Genomic DNA, 23,394 nt, shown 5'->3' with positions numbered 1-23,394 from the left:
TTTGGACATCCATAGGTATATACTTGAGTCCTCACTGTAAAAAATGTTGCAAGTCATTGTGTTCATTAGTGTATGTTTCACCAATACAATGGTATGAAATGCAACATAAGCAAAGAGGAAATTTTAATACATTCTGTAATGCATGCTTCACATCTTGTTATGCTTTTATTAAATATTCAGTTGTGAACATAGCTATAACACTGTGCAGCAAGAGCACACATATTATTAGAACATTTCTGTAACAACTTATGAAAAGGAAACATGAAGATTTTGACAAGCACATAATATGGTAAATCTCAGTAATATGAAAGTAGAGCTGTAAATTTCAACATAAATGGAATGTTCAAGATCTTAAAATACTGGTAGTGGAAATAAAGAAATTCAATAGGCAGAATTGCCCTAGTCATTTGCAAACTGCTGAAAATTCACATGTAAAATTTAATACTCTATTTTCTTTTTTAACAAGAGGTCTTATTGAAGGCAGGGAAAAGAGCAAATATGAAGTAATCATGTACTGGTGAATACAATATTCTTCCAGAAACTTCAAATAAAGGAATATCAACACTTTATCCCATTGAATTTCCATCAGACTTCATTTTTCTATGTAATCTTTTCTTAATACTCATACTGCTACTTGCTTTGTATCCTTTCACCTACATAAAGTTTGCTTATAAGCAGTTCTTTATATACAGAATATAACCCATTTTACATGGTTTTGCAAATTTACATAGTTTGCATAAACACATAGTTTTAAGCCAATGACACAATATAAATCACTAGTGCGATGATACATGGTCATATATTTCCACATTTACCACACAAAGAAAGAATTATACCAGGAGATAACTAGAAAATAAATTTGCTCCTGTATAGATTTCATCATATACAAAGTGGTACAGCAGAGAGTAATTCACACTTTAAAAAGGATGATGACACTTCCTACTTTTAATGAGCCTTAGTTTAATGGTATAAGGTAAGATGTAAAGGCTATGAATTGTTAATGAAAAATGTGAAGCCAGAAAATTTTGTCACTCAGTAGCTCTTTTCTATTTAAAAATGACTCCAAATAAGGGGCCTGACCAGGAGATGACAGAGAGTGTTTTTCTGTGGTTGCTGTCATTGTTCTCAACACTAACAAGGCTGACTCTCCTGTAAAAGCCTGTGTTGCTAGGGAGTCCTTGATCTCTGTTTCAAGTACAATCACTCCTGAAGTGCCAGTCTCTTCCCCCAATGAACGGTCTCACCATTATTACCTTTTTGCTGGTTTGCCCATTTAGATCATTAAACTTTCAAGTAAGTATGGCCTGCAGCTAAGCCCATTTGCCATCACCTCACTAAATGTACCATAATTCAGAGACAAGGACACACACACACATACATACACGATCTCCAAATGGATTCCATATCAAAAGTGTTTTTTCAGATCCAATTTCTAATTATTATAACTGTAACCTCCACTGAAAAAATCTATTTTTGGACAGCCTGGAATGCTTTAATATCATCTCCACTGAGATATGCTATTGCCATTCAGTCAATGAGGTAGCTGTGTTTCTTCCAAATAAAATGGCACTAGTCAAATATTTTAGAAATGTGTGAACTTCCCCTAGAATGGCATATATGGAGAGATTCCTGCTTTACAGAAAGTTTCTTTATCTGTTGCTATATTCTGAAGTTCACACTCCAGAAACAATTAATTAATTAATAACCACTGCACAACTAGAAATTCTTACTTCTTCGGCTCTCATTTTTTATTCTAAAAATGTTTTTGAAGTCAGAGCAATTTAGTCTGCCCTGGAAAATTAAGATCCTTTCTATACTGTCCCAATAAAGGGCCAATAATCAACATATATCTTGTAATTAGCAATACCAATCAATAGCCTTAAAATATATTTATCTTATCAGTAAAGAAACTTGACTCTATATATATATATATATCTTTTATAGGCCCTATAAGCAAGAAATGTATAGTGTGTAACATATGGTATTCAGACTCTAAAATTCAAAATGAACAGGTGTTACAGTAGGCAGCTAGTTAGATACTCACAGAAAAGAAGGGAGCCAGACATCAAATTAAGCTGGACGGCTAGGAAGGGTAAGCCTCACACACACTGAAGGGAACAGCCACTCCTTCCACCAAAGAGGCTAATTCCAGAGCAGACAGGAAAGACCAGCTTTCCATTCTTCTCAGGGAACAACTGGTGTACTCTTACTCCCCAGATTGACAAGGGGAGGGACAAACAGTGAGGGAGAAATTCCTCTGATGAGACATGTGCAATAGAAACCACGATGGCGCAGGGTTAGTATCTTTTACTAAGGTGCAGTCAGAACTAAAATGACAACTAGAAAGGGGAGGAGAAAAACCTGTTGAAAGGGGAATGGATATTAGAAAGATCCAGTAAAGAGATTGGATAGTTTGAAAGAAAGTTTACCCCTCCCCAAATCTAGGGGAAACTTAACAAAGGCCTCAGGTGCCATCATCTATGGCTCTCTTCAGCAGCAGCACAGGCTGACGCACAGCACTAAATGAGGGCCATCTATGAACAGAGATGGTACTGGACTACCAGAGCCTGGGAATGCAGGCTAATGGCATGGCAGCTCTGGGTCCTGGTTCTCCTCTGGGACTTGGTGGGGACAAGTGCTGGCCTGCCACCCCAAAGCTGGACTTCTTCCACACTGAGCTGGAGCTGAGTCACCTGGTCCTGAATGAGACATCCCCTAAGGCCTTCCTTTGTTTTCACTCCTATAAATGTGCCACTGTACCTCAAATCCTCCAGTGTGTGTGTATCCCTGGATTGCATTTCCTATGATACCATGGAAGAATCAGATTTTCTCCAGCAACACAGAGAGACCAGGCCCAATCTGGGCCTAGATGTAAGAGGAAGAGAAATCTCCAGAATACTTTCAATGACTTGGATGTACACTGTCAGAGTAGGAAACTTCTCTTACAGAAACAATTTAGAGCAGTGTGGCTGGATTTTCTGGGGTCATTAAGTGCCAGAATGCCTTGGAGTTAGACCAGTGGTGTTCAATTAATTTTCAGACCCCAATGTACTTATTAGCAACAAGGACTCACTATGCAAGTAGAATTGACAGAGGGAATAAATAGAAACAATATAGTTAAACTTGAAAATATCCATTTGGTTATACTTTTAATTAAACTCTTTAAAGCCAGCATATTACTTTCAGTTGAAAATTACTGGTCTATACCCCAGAGCTATGGAAAATATAGTTAGAAACAGAGTACTGTAGCTAATGAGAAAATTCATATTTAATGATTTCTACCTTTAACTATGGCTGATCAATCCAACTTGAATAATAAGCCCCAAATAATAATTGTGGAGGAATAGTGAAAACAAAGAGTATTCAAAAGAGAAAACCAGCCCTAGCCAGTTTGGCTCAGTGGATAGTGTATCAATCTGTGGACTGAAGGGTTCTGGGTTCAATTCTGGTCAAGGGCACAAGCCTGGGTTGCTGGCTCAATCTCTGGTGGGGTCATACAGGAAGCAGCTGATCAATGATTATCTCTCATCATTGATGTTTCTATCTCTCTCTCCTTCTCCCTTCTTCTCTTAAATAAATAAAAATATTTTTAAAAAAGAGAAATCCACACTAAAATGGAAATGTGAGGTTAGGAAATGCTGGGATATATTTAGATGATATGGAGAGTTGTATTAATCACTTGTCAAAACTTAATAAAAACCAAGTGTTTTCAACCAGAAAATCTTCTTCACATTAGACAATTAGTTATGCAAAATCAATGTTATCTAAAATGGGAATAAAGTATAGCTATAATCTATCAAGAAGAAAGTTATTCTCTAATTTCTGTCATTCTTTTTCCTATACAAGTTAATATCATTTACTTTAGAAAACCCAAAAGTGTAAAAATAATTTTATTACAGATGACATTTCTAAAATTTCAATAGCTACTAGAAACATAATTCTTTTTATTTAATTTACCAAAAGAACAGTATATAATGTCATGTTTTATTGAAAGAGAATTACATATCTAATTTTGGCAGCAGGGTTGTGTTTGGATCATTTGGGAGTGTTCTTAAATGACTTTTCCAATTAAAGGTGCCTTTATTGTTTGCCAGCTCTGCAACTTTGGGTGGGATACTAAAACTCATTAAATGTTACCTAACAACCAAATTAGATAATAATTGTACTTACTTCCTAAGGTTAATTTTAGGATTAAAATGCCTAATAATCAAATATCTTATTATTTATATCAATAAAAAAAATCTCTCCAAATTTTACCTATTGTAATTATTCCTATGAACAAAAATTAAATTAAAAACCTGATACAGAATTCCTTTCATGAAAAAAAATCTACATTTCTGCCACACAGCCAAAAACATTGACTCAGAATTTCATTGTAGTTCACAAAGCTCTGTATAAACATCTCATTGCATTCAACAACTTGTCCCACAGAAATTATTTACATATTAAAAGGTGCTGGGCAAGGAAAGAATGATTCATAAAGTAACAAAAATGAATAGAGTTATTTAATTTACATTTCAATTATTCAAGTGTTCAGAACTATTAGAGAGCCAGTTACTTTTACTAAAATAAAGACAATAGCTTATTTAGGTCCTCCCATTTTTTATGTTTGTTATCTCCAATGAGTGTTATGATAACATACAAACTATGTCTTGAGGACTTAAATTCTTTGATGATTGTCTCTTGCGCAACCTACATTTTACATGTAATAGGTATTCAAAACACATGTGGAAAATAATTAGCTCTAATTATGAACATTAGTTTACACTTAGAAAATTTAGATATTGGATACTTTCAGCATTATGGCTAATGATAGATCAGGGACTTCAAATTCATATTCTCTTATTCTCTCCAGAAAAGCTTTACAGTCACACAAGACAGGATAAAATTCACAGCTATGACAAATCAGATGGATTGTCATAATGAAAACCAATTACATAAGCACATATTTATAATTAGATTATAGAAATAGCATATACATAGTATATTTATAATGCTAAATTAATTTTAAGGGCAGATTTCACACTGAGTAGTGCACAAATCAAATATGAGTGAGTTATAATGTCAGTATAGAGAAATAACACAATGGCTAGATGTATAAATAAAATAACCACATTCAACTTTACTTATGGTTTTGACTTTGCCATTTCAAATCTTGACAGAAAAGGAGGGATGACTATATTTATAGAGTAATGAAAATGGGTTTAAGAATCACAACATAGAAATATATGACAAAAATTAATGTGTAAATATAAATGAATGATTATATCCAAAGAAATTTCATGTATAGAGGATCAAAAAGCCATTTTAAACTATACTATGAATAAAATAGAAAAAAAAAACTTAAAACCAAAATGACACATTAATTTAGAAGGAGAGCTCAATTTTCCTACACCATAAGACTATCCAGGTAGTAGAACTCTTTGGGAATACAATGAAGACATTCCCTTGTCTGGGTGTTTTGGGAGCAATAAGCAGTAGAGACATTAGAATCATCCTATGGGGCCTTTGATTCTGTTATTCCCATCTATGAGTCATCCATTCACCCTTTAAAACTTAATAAAATACCATTCCCTCAGTCAGCATTAAGGATAACTTCCTCTGCCCATTCAATCTTCAATTAGACTTAGTGTACCATATACCAAATCACTACAGAGTTTGGATCTGAAAGCCATAATAAGCACTATTTTTATATGCATCTACAGGGTCTAGCACTCTCTTTAGTAGGCATTTAAGATAATCACTTACCATGCTGTTCAAATAGTCCAATGCCATTGTGAAGCCTCCTCTTATCCATATGGAGGAAAGCAACACTCACCAGATTTCAGTGTCTTAGGACTTAGTCTACCAGCCGCCACTCAGCTGCTTCCCCTCTCATTGAATCTTCTATGCTGTATTACAGTCCCACATGGATGCTTTACCTGCCTTACCAAGGCAGCGGCCACTTGAGAGCAGAGGCCTGTAATATTTCTATTTCTATCCTATGAAGTATCCTTACAGACAGGAGGTGCATAGCACAGATTTTGTAAAATTCACCATTTAATATGTGGTGATATATAATAGTGAACACATAAGTTAAGGGATAGAGATACAAAAACTTATTACAGTACTTAAATATCAAAGAAGTAACTGTTTTTATGTCCACATCTTTCAGAACTTTGGCATATTCAGAACACTAATATTCTGATATGAGTAAGTTGGCTTTTAACAGTTTGGTTTAACTTCTATTGAACTAACAAGCTTTATGGACTGAGGTTTTTTGGCATCAGGACAGTATGGCAATTAATATCTGGCACTACAGTAATGCAGGATGCTTCACATTACAGATACTAGCTTTTCAGCACTTTATCTCTTATTAAACCACCAGAGAACCGGCAATATTAGAATAGCTGGAAATACTACCAATAATTTTCAATGCTAAAGATTTTCTCATATGGATATAAACTTAAGAATTTTTGACAGAAGGAATAAGCATTAGATTTTCTATTACTATGTATCAGAAGTATTATGTAAGATATAACCTCTGCTTGGCATACATTTTTTTAATTCACTCAATTCTGAATTCTATGATAAATCAATAATACATATAAGTTTATGATTTCCACTGCAAATTTTGATATGTATGTGTGTGTGTATATATATATATATATATATATATATATATATATGTGTGTGTGTGTGTGTGTGTGTGTATAAATATACATATGTGTATAAAAATAAAGTTATTTTTATACACATATGTATAAAAATAGTTTGGAAGAGAGGTTAGCTTCTGCTTGGTTCTTATTATCCCCAAATGTGTTTCAGAAAAACATATTTGACTGAAAAAACTCAGGTATTTTCTTTATTGCTAAAATTAGTGCTAGATCAGAGGCATGGGACAAAAAAAGTATAAACACTAGAGGAGAAATTGAAGAAACAAAACAAAACATTGAAAGATGAAATGGAGAAAAGATTAAAAATAAAAGCTGAGAGGAAAACAGACTACAAAAAATATAATTACTTTCTCATAGCAAGAATTTCATCTATTTTTATTTTCATTTAACTATAAATGTGTACCGTATTCTTCTTCATGGAAAAATAAGACATCCCCTGAAAATAAGACCTAACGCATCTTTGGGAGCAAAAATTAATATAAGACACTGTCTTATTTTGGGGGAAACAGGGTACTATCATTAAAAAGAGAGAGAGAGAGAGAAAACAGCCCAAGAAGAGTAACAAATGGGAAAAGTAATCATAAACCTTTAGAAATGGGCCAAGTCTAGAAAATGTGACTGCATATTTGCTATCATAATAGAAAAACCAGATAGTGGCTAAATGCTTCAGTTTTTTCAAGTAAAAGTCATAGTACTTATGTTTTCTTTGGAAAAAATGGTTCTTCATATCTGCTGGTGGGCCACCAAAAACAATTAAGGCAAACGAAAATTAATGTTATTGTTTTTAGTTAATTTCCTAATTCCAAAGTCCTCTATTTGGAGTTCTTATTTCATTAGAAATCTATCTAGGCAATGAATTATGTCATCCTCTCTGACCTGCACTGAATCAAGTCTCTCATTTTGATACATTTTATATGTTAAGCACCCATTTGTTCACTTGGATGATCTGAACAAAAACATTAAACATATAAACACACTTTGGCCCACAGATGCTATGAAAAGTAAAAATATTTATTAACAGTACAATTCATGTTTCACTTTAATTTTAGCTCTAAATTTAAGCAAAAAACTACATGATTTAATCTATACAAATTTGTCAACTATTTTTAGAATGCCAAACACATTGAAGGAACAAGCAAAGAGAATAATGACCGCCAATTTTTCTGTCTAATTATTTGACTGTAAAATAAATGTAAATTATAGCCAGTTATATACATATCCACAGATACTTTAAAATATGGCTATCCCAATTGCAAATGAATAATGGTACTTTCTTTTTATATGCGAAGATAAAATGAAGTTTACTAAAAATTGCATGAAGCACTTTTATGTTTTTCTCCCTGTACTAACACTAGTTACTGAAAGAAAAAAAAATAGCAGTTAAGTAGTTCCAGAATTAGCATTTAACAAGAGTGTCCTCATTTTTAAAAAGATTGAAACTTTACATTTGAAGATTCTGGCTGTGAATTGTAGATTATTCTTTTTAAAGGTTCTTGGTTGTTATCACATCATAGTCCTAATCAATATTAACACCTACTAGGTCTATTGGCATATTTTCTTCACTCTTAACAGCAACTGGATCAGGGTTAGCTTTGATATTGCTATAGAGAAATATTAATATTAAATGTATTCTTAAGGAATGATGATTAATAATGACCATGTTGTTGCCATAAGAGTAATTATAAGAAAGTTTTAAAACCACCAAATGTAAGTAGCAAGTTTTTTCCCCCCTTTATTAATTAAGGTATTACATATATGTCCTTATCCTCCCATTGCTCCCCCACCCACCCACTCATGCCCTCACCCCCCTGGTGTCTGTATCCATTGGTTAGACTTATATGCCTGCATATAAGTCCTTTGGTTGCAATTCCTTAAGTAGCAAGTTTTTAGTGAGTAAAATCATTTCACCTCAGTGTTCTATACAGTAGGTCCTTGGGTTCCATTGGAGATCTGTTGCTATGGTGCGAGGTATCGTGATTTTCACTATAACTCGGAACCCATCTACATAAGCACCTACATCACTCACATGGAGCACATACACAGCGGTAATAAAGTGAAACAGTAAAAATAAATTAAAAGAAAGATAACAATTCCTGACCTTTAATTGCGGTAAATAAATAAAAATAAACATAAAGCACATATGTATATTCATTGAAATGGCAGAACTTATATATATATATATATATATATATATATATATATATATATATATATGAAATGGCAACATAACCACAAAATGACATGTCAAGTCTGCCGTAACCCAAGAACTGCCTATAATCATATGTTATAGGAAAAATTTCTGAGGACTGTTCATTAGCACAATGAAGATGCTGGGAAATCCATCATCATCAACGAAAAACAAAATAAAACTCAATTTTGATTGATGAATCTATTCTCAAATGGATTTGATCAATATTATCATTTTGTTGTAATCATCTATCTATATAAGACCCTAATATGCAAATTGAACAAAAGGAGAAATGATCAGTCAATATGATGCACACTGATCATTAGGGGACAGATGCTCAATGCAGGAGCTGCCTGCAGCCCACAGGCCCCAATCAGTAGTGGTGGCAGCAGCAGCAGTGAGGGCAGTTGGGGACGGGGTCAGTGAAAGGGCTGTGTCAGGCCAGCCAAGGCGGGTGTGAGCAGGGCCCCCTAGATCACCAGCCAGGCCTAGGGACTCTACTCATGCATGAATTTCACACACCGGGCCTTTAGTCCTATATATTATAATAAAAGCCTAATATGCGTAGTGTCCAGTTGTCCAGTTGGCTGTTCAACCAATCAAAGTGCAATATGCTAATGATATTCTAAAATTGCTCAACCACTCACAATGGCATGCACTGACAACCGGGGGGCAGACACTCCAACCATTAGGTTATAATAGTTTGCTGCTGGGGTCCAACAGACTGGGACTGAGCAAGATGGGCCAAACATGCCCTGGATCCTCCTACAGTTCCTCCCTGGCTGGCCAACCTTTAGCATCACTTCCTGGCCCTGAGTGGATCCCTCAGCCTGACCTGAACCCTATCACAATCCAGGACTCCTCAGGTGATACTAAAGAGATGGTTTTGGCCTGATGGCAAAACAATTAGTAGATATGACATGCATGGACCATCAGGAGCAGACACTCAATGCAGAAGCTGCCCCCTGGTACTTCCTCAGATGGAGTGCCTCTCAGTCAGAAGCTAGGCTCACAGCTAACAACCACAGTGGCAGTAGTGGGAGTCTCTCTCTCCTCCGCAGCAGAGCTAAGAATGTCCTAGCTGAAACTGGTTTGGCTCAGTGGATAGAGCATCGGCCTGCGAAGTGAAGGGTCCCGGGTTTGATTCTGGTCAAGGACATGTACCTTGGTTGCGGGCACATCCCCAGTAGGGGGTGTGCAAGAGGCAGCTGATCGATGATTCTCTCTCATCGATGTTTCTAGCTCTCTATCCCTTTCTCTTCCTTTCTGTAAAAAAAAATCAATAAAATATATTAAAAAAAAAAAAAAAAGAATGTCCCACTGCCAGCGTAGACCCTCTCCCTATAGGGTGTGGGCCTAAGCCATCAGTAAGACACCCCCATGAGGGCTCCAGGACTGTGAAAAGGCGCAGGCCAGACTGACAGGCTCGCCTGAGTATAAGAATTTCATGCACAGGGTCTCTAGTTAAGGAATAAAGTTTGAAAAACAGTAGATTTAAGAAAGTCTAACAAACTTGTTTGTTTATTAATACTCACCAGGGTATATTTTTTCCATTGATTTGTAGAGAGAGTGGAAGGGAGAGGGAGAGACAAACAGAGAGAACATCGATTGGTTGCCAAATGCTGGGCTGTACTGTGATTTAATATGGAGTGAAGGCTCTGGACAATGGCCTTAATCCTAGCCCTGTTGAAGATAATATTGGATTTTTTCCATGTTTAGAAGGAGCGAGAGGGGACTTTTGGAGGGAACAACCTTAATTTTACAACATCATTAAAGCACCCCACAAAATTCAATCCTCCTGTGAGAGTCTCAAGAAATTATTTTCTCAGTGGTACCCTAAGAACTACACTTCCACTGGTAAGAAGTGGGGTCACAGAAGACACCCCACTGATAACGATGTGAACCATTATAAATCTTATTAAGATTATGGATTGAGAGTGGAAACTTCAGAAGAAACATGAAGGACATGAGATTGCTTTCAATACAGTATCATGAAAAATAATATTGATATAAATACACTTGAATAACTATTCCATTGTACTTAAAAAGAGTTGTTCTTAAATACTGTTTAAAAGGAGAAATAACTGCAGGCTATTATATGCATATAAGAGTTAACTAAACATTTGTATTACTTCCAAAAGTCTTATACAGAGTGAGAAAGACTAGTAGTATTTGCATGATAAAGTCACAGACTTGATGAAAAGTTACTTAAAAAAATTTAAGAGTCAACAGAAGTGATAATAGCAAGCAGATGTCCAGATTTGGGAAAGAGGGCCAGTAAAGTACACTTGAGTCCAATTGTCATAATATTAGAAAATATCAAAATTGAATAGAATCTCACAATACAGAGGAAGAAATAAACAAAGTGATCATAACTTAGAGCCACCCAGTGTGCAGGGCTTTGTGCATTTTAAGATATAAAGGTAATCCTCAAGGTCTTTTTCCTTTCTCCTTATTGCTCTTCAAAACAAAAATTTGCAAATAAATTGCTGAAATAATAGTTTACCTGTATTGTTTGAGAATTTCAGGCTCATGGCCACAATCTCAGGAAGAGGATTTGATCATCCACTCCCAGATCTTTAAGCTAGAAGTTCTCAACAAAGACTGTATATTTGAATTATATTGGCACCACACAGTGGTTCCCATAGCTTATCATAAACACTTATCTCTCACATGTACCCATACATTTACACAAAAGATTGATGTTAGCACTTCTGTACCCCTAAGGCACCACCTCCTCCTTATCTATGTAACCAAGGAAACAGCCTTGTTTATTAGCCTGAAGAAATGTGGGCCAACATCTAAACAAAAGATTTGCTGTAGGAAAGTCTTGTTGCCCTAGAGACCTTTCTGTTTGCTGGTATTTACTTTCTTCACTCTCAACTCTAATGCATGTTAGTGACAAAGATCAATGTTATAATCAGTCTCAACAAATACCGGGACACTCCATGGTGCTCTAAGAGTTCATTTCCTAACTATCAAAAAAAGCAAATGTGTCCCATGCTCAATTTAGCCCCTAAATTAATAGCCAGGGTGGCTTATGCGTGGTCTGTCATAAACATTTTTTCACTTTAGGCTATATTTCACCTAAAGAATTGCCTATTTTAAAATAATTTTGAGATGGAAGATGTTGTTCAGATTTTCACCTTCCCCCATGAAAGATTCAGTGACTAAAGATATTTCCATTTGCTTTTGTACCCAGGGCACAGGCATATATATGACGGAGGCTCAGTGAACAGAGAGTTCCACTGATAACTATGTGTCTTAAGGGAGAATACAAAAATGCAGGGTCAGTTGGGAAATCATTCACAGCCTTGATGGGAAGAAGTTGGTGAGATCCAGGAGTACCATTATCAGTGACAGAAGATCAGCAGGGGATATTTCAGCCTGCTTTAACTAACCTGCTTATGTAATGCCCAATTTTCTTTGATTTCTGGATCTGCCAGCTTTCAAATAGATTCTTTGAGTATTTGTACTGCTGGCACTTTGAATTGGTGGGCTTCCTCCATTACTAGTGGGAGTGAGTTGGCTCTTGCAGTATCATCAGAAAATGAATTTTCTAAGACTCACACTGAAGAATGAGTTACACCCCTCAGTTTGTAAAGTGCAATTATTCTTAAACCAGTCCTGGGGTTCCAGCAGAGCCAAAAGCAAAGCCAGTGTCCAGAGCTTCCCTTCCATGGTGGAACTGAGTCTGATGTAGCATTAGGCTGGATTTAATCCATGGGTACTTGTGTGGATTCCACATGACTGTGGCCATGTGGGTGAATGCAGGGGAGCATGCTCCCTGCAACAGGAGCCTGAGAGAACAAGAGGACCAAAAGCCCAAGAGGGTAAGAGAGAGAGCTCCCTTTGTTCAGGAGTTTAAATATCAAATATTATATTTCTGTGTTTGCAGTGACCGCACCTATTCTAGCTACCGATTTGTCCCCAGGTGTGACTGACAAATGAGCATTTTCCTGACCTCACCCAGAACTTGGCCTGTGTATACTGTCTAGTCCCTTCCCCCAGCGATCTGCAGAGAATGTTAAATGAAGCTTCCTGGAAAAGCTGTACAGACTATATTATTTAGTCTTCCCTTTACTCCTTTCCTGTAAATAATAACTATTTTTTATAACTAGGTTATTAATTATATCAGTTGTATAATATTCTGTACATTCACTTTTGCTTAAATTAGCCAGAATTGTCTTTTGTTGTTTGTAATAGAACACTCTTCCAATTTCACAAATAACAATAATGATCTAATTCAATTACATAACTGTTAAAATCAAGAACCATAGCATTTATTAGCAAAGCACCAATCTCTGAACTGTCTTTAAAGGATGCATTTCAAAGGCAGGATGCTGGCCTCTCAAAGGTTGTGGAGAAATGGGAAAAAAACAGAGTATTTATTAGCAAAATTCTCTTTTTTATTGTTGAAAGTATTACATATGTCCCCTCCTATTCCCCATTGACTGTCTTCTGGGGACCCTCACAAGCAGAGATACCAATTCTGTTTGATATTAGCTATTGCTGCTATGCTAGAACTCTTTTACATAATTTATAGTCTATATTTTTATGCAAAAAGTTGGCAGTGCTACTCTTGCTTTCTGTAAACCCACAAAGAGAAAAGTGAACTCATGTGATCTGAAGAAGAGAAAATAGGTCAAATTCTACAGCAAGAATAGAATCCGTTAATAGTTATGCAAGAGACAGATAAAGAAACCCATGCTTTTCAATAGAGTTAGCTCTATAGGCCTAAACAAGATGCCGTATCATAATCTCTTACAGGTGGGCATAGGGCTATATAAACTACACATGTTTTATATCTTATAATAGTTCCACAGGTAATCCTGATATTTATCCCCACAGAAGAACCACTGTATTATATTGATAGATACTGCATATTTAGGGAAAACATGCTTATAAAATGTCAGAATCCCAGCCTCTGATATGTATTGACAGGAAAAGAACTAATACTTATAATCTTTTTCATTCCTTTCAATATTTGCTCTCATTTTTGTCTGAATTTATTTTTCCTTTCATTGATTTGTATCTTGCCTCGCAGTAATTGCCACTGTCTCTGGTTGCATTTATGACCAATTTTTCATTCATTTTCTCATTTATCAACATCAGTTATTTCACACAGAAAACATAACACTAATTGTTTTCAACAAAAATCCACCCTGAATTCTGCTCCATTTACAACTTTTTCCCCCTGTACCTATACTCTGCACACATTCCCACACGGGATTCCTCAGAACCAATCAGGTAAAGGAGCAAGATTGAACATCCAAATCTGATAACTTCAAGAGACTTGCCAAAATATCACTTCAGTGTTGAATACCGAAATATTCATATATAGTGTCCCCTAAATTGCCTTTGTACTCATACAAACGAGAAAAAAGATTTTGAATATGATAAAAAGACTTACATGTTTAGAGTGAAATAACATTTTTTCTTTCATTATATTATAGTTAATAGCTTATGAATGCTAATAAACTTGTACATCTCCCAAAAATAGTGATAATGTTCTGTAATTTTCTGAACATAACTTTCCATTTAAATCCTCAAGAAATGAATTCATAATTGTACAGTCTGAAAATTATGGGAAGCTAATTTTGATTACAACAGTGTTATAAAAGCTTTCAATGATCATGTTGCAATTACCACATTAATCTTAAACTATGACCCCACGCAAACCAAAGTCACCTGAATTATTTCTGAAGAAGAATAGCATGGAACTCACTTCTACATTTCATAATCAATATATTTAGTGGAGGCAGCAAGATAGCCATTCAATAAACTCCAACTGGATTTCCCTGTGGTTGATACATTGATCTGATCTTGTTCTTCTTCTTAGCTTTGTTTCCTAAATCTGGCTTACTGTTCCTTTCACACTTTGGAATGTGAACCTCCATGTAAATTTTGTAATTTCTCTGCTAACCCGGACAGGACTCCTTGACCTTGGAAAAAACATTTTATGTAATTTTGTAACTGAGTTTCCTACTAATGTTCATCTCTCTGAAGCCTTGGGGATCTAGGATGCTTCAATCTACTGTCTATTATATTACAACATTGACTTCTTTATTTTTTTAAAAATATATTTTATTGGTTTTTCACAGAGAGGAAGGAAGAGGGATAGAGAGCTAGAAATGTCGATGAGAGAGAAACATCGACCAGCTGCCTCTTGCACACCCCCTACCAGGGATGTGCCCGCAACCAATGTACACACCCTTGACCGGAGTCGAACCCGGGACCTTTCAGTCCGCAGACCGACGCTCTACTGCTGAGCCAAACCAGTTTCGGCAACATTGACATCTTTAGATGCCAACTGTACATCAGATTTTCCTTGTTGAAAAAAATGAGTAATAAAAGATGCTTGTTTTTTATATATGTTCATCAATTATTCTCTGCACCCTTTCATGTCTAAAATGGGTTGGATTATTTTGTAGTATTTATTGCACATACTGAACAGAATTAAATGATGCTTTATCAGAATATGTAAATTATTTGAATATGTTAATGTTTAGAGCAGAGCAGAACTTTTAGCAATGATGAAAATGTTCTTCAGCATTGTACAGTAGGATACCCATTGTCACATATAGCTATTAAACATCCCAAAAAATGACTATATGGCTGAGGAGCTGATCTTTCATTTTATTTAATTTTAATTAATTAAAATCTAAACTTAAAAATTCACATGTGGTTAGTGGCTATACTATTAAACAGTTCAGCTCTAGACTGTGATTTCTTTCAGGGCTTTTGTCTTAGTCTTTTTTGTATCTAGGATTGTGCCTGGAACATATAATAAACAGGTTTCATTAATAATGTTTATGGAATTAATAAGTGAGTGTTTTGTATACTATGAGATTAGCTTCTGACTTTTGGAAAAACTGAAATAATAAGCATACAGAAACTAGGACAGATCATTGAGCTCAGAATAGTTTGTTCAATAAGTAATAGCTCCATCTATATTTTAGAGTAGCTTCTTGTAAAGTCGCTTCTGAATACGTTCCTTCACTCTGCAAAGCAAACAGATAAGTCTGAACAATAGATGAACTCAGTAAACTAGACAATAGCACTTCAACTTTGAATTTGAAAGAATGTGAGTTCAGGGGCTGCTGAAAGAAAACAAAGGCAAATAGTTTGCCTCTGTTAGCCAAACTTTTGGGTCTCACCCAGGAAAACTGTTCAAAATAGAAGAAAGATAGAGAGGCAGGTGCTTTATTTTTCACAGAAGTGACAACAGATAATATCTCATTTGGAAGATGACTGGTCCTTTCAAGAAAATAGTACAGTAGTTTGGCCCATCTCAAGACAATTTTTTTTTTACCATTTGACACCGCCATCAATTCTTGCTTTATCTTTGTCTTCTGTGATTCATATGATAAAAATAATTGCAGAAAAGCAGATGTGTTATCTGAAGTTTTTGTTTCTCTCTCTTTAAAATAAAATAATATATATATATATATATATATATATATATATATATATATATATTCTTTTTTTTAAATTGATTTCAGAGAGGAAGGAAGAGGGAGAGAGAGAAACATTAATGATGGGAGAGAATAATGATTCTCTCCCATCATTAATGTTTCTCCCTCTTGAAATATCAGCTGCCTTCTGCACAGCCCCTACTGGGGATTGCGCCTGCAACCAGGGTATGTGCCCTGACAGGGAATCGAACCTAGACCTCCTGGTACATAGGTTGATGCTCAGTTTCTAAGCCATGAGAGCCAGACTGTTTCTCTCTCTTGAAAGTACTACAAAGAGTTGAATTATATCTTAGCTTTTCTTTCCTTCTTCCTTCCTCCCTCCTTCTTTCCTTCTTCCCTTCCTCCCTCCTTCCTTCCTTCTTTCCTTCCTTCCTTCCTTCCTTCCTTCCTTCCTTCCTTCCTTCCTTCCTTCCTTCCTTCCTTCCTTCCTTCCTCCCTCCCTCCCTCCCTCCCTCCCTTCCTCCTTTCTTTCTTTCTTTCTTTCTTCTTTCTTTCTTTCTTTCTTTCTTTCTTTCTTTCTTTCTTTCTTTCTTTCTTTCTTTCTTTCACTCTTTACTGGAAGACATGTATTGATTTAGAGAAAGAGGAAGGGAAATACAAAACACTGATGTGAAAGAGAAACATCTACAGGTTGTCTTTTTTATATGCACCCAGACTGGGGATCAAACCAGCAACCTAAGTATGAGCAGAAATCAAACTTGCAACCTTCTGGTATACTGGGCAAAGCTCCCATCACCTGAACCACACAGCCAGGGCTCTGTCCTAATTTTCATAGGGCTAGTTTTTTTTTTTTTCTTCCCCCCCGCCCCCCCCCCCCCCTCCCGCCATAAAGTGAACTAGAATTAATTAAAGGTCTTTGTGGAAGTTAACAATGCCACATTGATGCACTATATTAAAAATTATGACTATTTAAAAGTTCAACTGTTCTTTTATAAGTTGTTATCATTGACCCTGTCATAGCTTCCATAGTCTTGACCCAGAATCATTAACATTTATTAAAGGATTCATAAAATGTCCCCAATTTTTAAGGAAACTTTTTCTTTAGCCAATTAGTAGACAGAAACCCATTGATCAAAGCTTATTCCAGAAAAAAAAATTGGTCATATCCAGAGTTTGAACATGCTTGCAACAACCACTAGCTCTTTGCAAAGTAAGTTCCTGACATTTGGATTTCCTACTATATTTGAATTAATTTAATTCAGCTCAAACTCAGTCTTTGGGGTAACATTAACCACATTTCTGGTTTTGGCAGAATCTGTGGGATCTGTAATAAATCACTAAATCTCTCAGGCCTTAGTTCTACCTGCTTAACCTGTGGGATGATAGTGAGCAACAGACCCTATATTAGTTTGCGAGGGCTGCATTAACAAAACCACAGATTAGGTAGTCTAAACGAAACAATTTATTTTCTTATAATTCTGTACACTAGAAGCGTAAAATCAAGGTGTCAGCAGGTTTAGTTTCTCCTGAGGCCTCTCTTCTAGGCTTCTACCTGTGTCCTCGCCTGGGCTTTCCTCTGTTATGAACATCCCTGGAGTTTCTTTGTGTGTTCAAATTTTCTTTTATAAAGACCCCAGTTAGACTGGATTAGGGCCACTCTGATGGCTTCATTGTAACTGAGTCACTTTTTTAAAGGCACTATTTTCAAATACAACTATATTTCTAGTTACTTGGGGCTAAGCTTCCAAATATTAATTGTTGGGGTGAGGCACCATTCAACCCATTGCTACCCTAATAGTCTATCCTGAAAGTTTCATGAGACTAGATTATGCTTAGATTGGGTCAGGTCACCAGAAACCACCAATGCAGGAGTAATTGATCTTCTAAACATGACTTACATTATTTTATTATCTTCTGTGATATTGCTCAACTCTCATGCTCTTTTGAATTTAGGGTCTTTAATTGTGGAGAAGTGGATGTGTAAAGAGAGAGAGAGAGATTAAAGAGAGATATATTCTAGCCGTGATAACAGTTTAGTCCCTCTTTACCAGGGAGGATCTCTAGAACACCAATATCTAACATTTGTAGAATACTAACTAAGTTGCAGACACTGTGCTAAGAGTTGTACACACACACACACACACAAAAAAAAATAGTTAATTTACCTATCACAAATACCATATTAGATAATTGTACCATAATGATTTTGGGGATGAAGAAAGGGAGCACAGGGCTACTAAGTGGAGAAACTGAGTTTTAAACATAAGTAATCTGAATCCATTATGCACACAATAGGATTTAGTGTGAAAATCAGGGTGATTTCTTAGTCTTGTTACTTTCTGGCCTTGAACAATTTCCTTTAATTTTCTGAATGGCTAACCAGTGCTATTTTACAGAGTTGTTGCAAAAGTGAATTAATATTTAAGGAAGCACTTTAAAAGCTGCAAAAGCATATTACAAATATCAGTTATCTTTCTTTCATTATTTTCAAATAATTGATATAACTAAGCCAGCAGGTGGTGGCATTCTTATTGTGAGACTGGCAGATTTATTCTGTGTTATCACTGTGAGACTAGTCATGAATGAGATACCTATCTTAAGTCTAGTGAAGTGTGACTGAGATAAATTAAAATCTGTCAAGAAAAAATAACATAGAAGAGTTTACATTGTCAACCCATATTTGAATATGAGTTTTCACAGCAAGGGTGTATTCTTTCAAAAACTGGATAACCACATTTTATCCTTAAAGTTATTGGACCAAACATTTGGAGAATAAAAGTTGATAGTTCCTAAATGTTGTACGATATTACCTATAATGAACATAAATTGCATGAGCCTTCAAGTTTTCACCCATTGTAAGATGACCTTCGGAAATTACTTCTGCAGCAATAAAACTAAACATTCAAGGATGATGCATGTGCAGTACATTAAGTTAGACGTGTTTACATGACACATACTGCAGAAGATAAATTGGCAGATCTGAAAAAGCACCATTCTATATCTACTTTTTTTTTTCCTCCCCATTTTGCCTAAGCAAAAGCAATGAAATATCTGATTTAGAGGAATTGTTAAGCACTATAGCTTATAATTGTTTGTGCCTGAAGGTAAAAGAATGCAATGATAAAAGTAACCAGAATTATTGAGTCAAAGGAAGCCTGGTAGTAAATGACTAAGTCCTGCTGTGGCCTATTGAAGACTTTTGTTTTCATGTTTCCTGGTTGGCCTTGGAGTCATCCCAAACACCAGCACCCAGAAGGAGGAGGCAGCAGTCTTCGGAAAGCCCCACAACATTAAAAATTTCGTGATGCAAATTTTTGGGAGTAAAGTCTAAGAGGAATGAAGAAAAGTTGCTTCTTAGATAGACATCTTTCCTATTTCTTACTCTATATATCTAACCTCTTCTCATTTACTCTTTCTCAGAGGAAGAGGTTTCTATCCTGCTGGGAAAGATAAACTCCTCTCCCAAAGATTTTGAATATATATTCTAATGTCTCTTCAAGTCCCTAACTATATTCTTTCCTGAAGTTTCATTTTCTTTTTTTCTGAATGTAAATCCACAGCCCACATTAATCTCTATTCTAATTTCTAAGTCAGGGGCGGGGAACCTTTTTTTCTGCCAGTGGCCATTTGGATATTTATAACATCATTCTCAGGCCATACAAAATTATGACGTTAAAAATTATAGTTGCTGAAACATTTAATTGACTCATACTTAATGCCTTGGCAGGGCCAGACCAAATGATTTTGTGGGCCTTAAAAGGCTTGTGGGCTTTACATTCTCCACCCCTGTTATAAAGAAAATAAACCAAAACACAACAACAAAAATAAGTCAACATCTTAGACTTTGTCATTCGCACAAGTGATGTCTGTTCTCTTTATGTTTTTCTATGAAATAAACTACAATGCTCTTAAACAATAATTTAAGGTTACCACTCATGGTTCTGTGGGTAACTTTCACTCAGGCTGTCTCATATAATTATGGGGAGTCATCTTCAGATACATTGCTAGTCTGGCATCTCTCTCTCTCTCTCTCTCTGTCTCTCTCTGAGTGCAGGTTCTTATGGCTAGCTAGAGTTTCTTCACAGATGGCAGTCTTGGGATAAATTGGCTTTTTATATGGTGACCTGCTTTCTTCTGGGCAAACATTCTGAGTGCTAAGAAGTCGTCACCATCAGGATCCATTTCTTAATGAAGGGGAATGTCGAAGAATCTGTGGTCATATTAAATCTGTCACATATGTCACTTTACTTATCGTCATTGCAAAAAGTCATATAATTATCCTACACTTTTGCTTCTGCCATGTCCTCCCTACTCATTATGTCAATCACACATTTATAGCTATTATGAGAGCTTATAATTTGCCAGGCATTATGTCAGTACTTTTTTTTTTTTTAACATAACCTTAAGTAAAACCTATAAATAAGATACATTATTGTAATCTGTGTTTCAATACATTTTTATTTATTTTAGAGAGAGGAAGGGAGGGATAGAGATAGAGATAGAGATAAAGATAGAGATAGAGATAGAGATAGAGATGGAGATAGAAACATAATCATGAGAGATAATTATTTATCAGATGCTTCCTGCACACCCCCAATTGAGGATGGAGCCCACAACCCTGGTATGTCCCCTGACTGAAAATTGAAAGGTAACCTCCTGGTTTATGGGTTGATGCTCAAGCACTGAGCAACAGGGATCACGAGTATAATTTGTATTTTAAATATGAGCAAACAGAGCCATATACATTTCGAAGTTTCTTGCCCAGGTCACATAGCTAGCTATTTAGCTAGCTAGAAATTTAAGGCCCCTTTGTTCTATCTCAGTTATTCCTTAATTCTGCACAATGTGCTTTTTATGTAGTTGAACTTTTCTTCAAGAGCGCTATTGATTTTCTTTTTATCTAGACCAAATGGCTTCCTATCAGATATTCCTTGATCTCACTGTGATTTTTGATCCTGGGGACTAATCTATCTTCTTGGGATGATTATCTCTTGATTTCAATGATAGCATTTGACTTCAGACCTCCTTTTACATCTATGAAAATCATTTTTTTAAATCTCATTAAAGTTTACAGATTTAAGAACCATTTCACTACTCACCTTACTCCAAATATTTTATAGTTAGTATTCATCATGCTCCTAAATTTAAGTTTTATAGTTTTTAAATCTTAGCTAGTCATTTCTACCCAAATGTTCTGCCATTATTTAAACTCAACATGTCTCTTTTTATTCTCAAACTTGTTATTGACCTTTTCTCATATACCTTATTTCTGACAAAGAGAACCATCAAACTTAGTCACTAAGGCTCAAAATGTTGCTGAAGGGAATACTTAATTTTTGTTTATCTTATGTCTCCTGCTTTTGGAAAACCCTTCTCTGTCTCTCACTTCTTTGTATTGACAAAAGGTTGATCCAACTTCAGCTCCTGGTTTGAACATTTGACTTAAACTGAGCCTTTGAGAATCATATCCTGCTTTGTGGCTGAAAGACATGGAAAAATGAAGATTTTCTAGTATCTATTGTAGCATACTGTAATTCTGGAAACCAGAAACCATCTTCACAGCCACATGTATGGAACCTGCCTGAAGATGAAGCCAGCAACGGAAAGCAGATCTGAGAAACAGTAAAAGGCAGAATGCCTTGATTCAAATATGTGAACAAAGAAATTCTCACTTTGTTAAAGCAAGTTTGAGATGGCTTCCTGTCATTTGTAATCTACAAAATCCACTGCCATTGTATTTGTCTCTGGGTCTCTTATCCAGTTGCTGTTAATTCTACTCCTGTACAGTTTCTTCTGTGTATTATCACAACTACCACCCTTACTCAAAACGTCATCCTCTGTCATCTAGGGTAAAGTAATAGCCATCTACCTGTTGTAGAACTTTACTGTTCCAATAATTTTTTCACTGCAATCAGAATGATATTTTAAATCACAGTTTTTATTTTATCAAACTTCTTAGCTTGTCATTCAATGCCATTCACAATCTGTCTATATGTATCCACAGAAACTTATCTTCCAATTCACTAAATTATGTAGAAGAATGCAGTACTTAAGAGCTCAAACTCTGGAGTCAGAGTCCTGAGTTTAAATCCTAGATTTGCCACTTACAGCAATGTAAACTGATTATGTTTCTTCTAAGTGCATCAGCGCTGGCTGGTTTTGGTCAGTGGATAGAGTGCTGGCCTGAGGACTGACGGGACCCAGGTCTGATTTCAGTCAAGGGCACGTGACTGTGTGCTGGCTCAATCCCCAGTAGGGGGCGCGAAGGAGGCAGCCAATCAATGACTCTCTCATCATTGATGTTTCTCTCTCTCCCTCTCCTTTCCTTTCTGAAATCCATAAAAATATATGTTTAAAAAGTTGAAAAAAAATGCATCAGTCTCTCCATTTATGAAATGGAAATAATAGTACCTACCTCAATGCTGTTATGAGAATTAAATTAATTAACATTAGTAAAGCACTTTGAAAATATTTGGCACATAATAATTTAATTAATATTAGTAAAGCACTTAGAAAATATCTGGCACATAATAATTGCTAATTAAAGAAATTAAAATGCTGGAGAGCAGGAATTTTATTTTCTTTCTTTTTTTATTGTGGTCCTTGTGCCTAACACATTCTGATTTATGGAACACCTCAATTAGAAGACGAATGAATGAAAACAGTCTCTGCTCTCTCCAAGCAAAGCTCCTTACTCCCCAAGAAAGTCGACCTTGATGTTTCCACTATTGTTGTTGTTACTGCTCACTTGAGGATATTTTTACATTGATTTTTAGGGAGAGTAGAAGAGAGAGGATAAAAGAGAAACATCAATGTGAAAGAAACACCAGGACTGGTTGCCTCCTGCATGAGTCCTGATCAGTGCCCCTGGGGAGGTGCCTGCAACCAAGGTATGTGCCCTTGACTGGAATCAAACCTGGGACCCTTTGGTCTACAGGCTGATGTTCTATTCACTGAGCCAAACCTGCTGAGGAATGTTTCTACTTTTGTGCCTTTATGTATACTGTGAATTTGCCCTGGAACATTATTTTTCTCTAATATATATATGTAAGCTACCTCTACTTCAATATCTTACTCTAATGCTGCCTTCTTGAATAATTGCTTTAGATCCCTCTAGCCAGATTTAAATGAA

At 35.8% G+C, this 23,394-nt stretch overlaps 1 protein-coding gene across 3 annotated transcripts in view; it reads right to left on the bottom strand.

Moving 5' to 3' along the window:
* The window catches only part of NAALADL2 (N-acetylated alpha-linked acidic dipeptidase like 2), a 1,040,385-nt gene that overhangs the window by 222,563 nt on the left and 794,428 nt on the right, over positions 1 to 23,394 (bottom strand). The window lies entirely within an intron of this gene.

This window comes from Pipistrellus kuhlii, unplaced genomic scaffold (genome assembly GCF_014108245.1).
Source record: "Pipistrellus kuhlii isolate mPipKuh1 unplaced genomic scaffold, mPipKuh1.p scaffold_m20_p_2, whole genome shotgun sequence".
Classification (NCBI taxonomy): domain Eukaryota; kingdom Metazoa; phylum Chordata; class Mammalia; order Chiroptera; family Vespertilionidae; genus Pipistrellus; species Pipistrellus kuhlii.
This window is presented reverse-complemented; position numbering and strand designations above follow the sequence as displayed.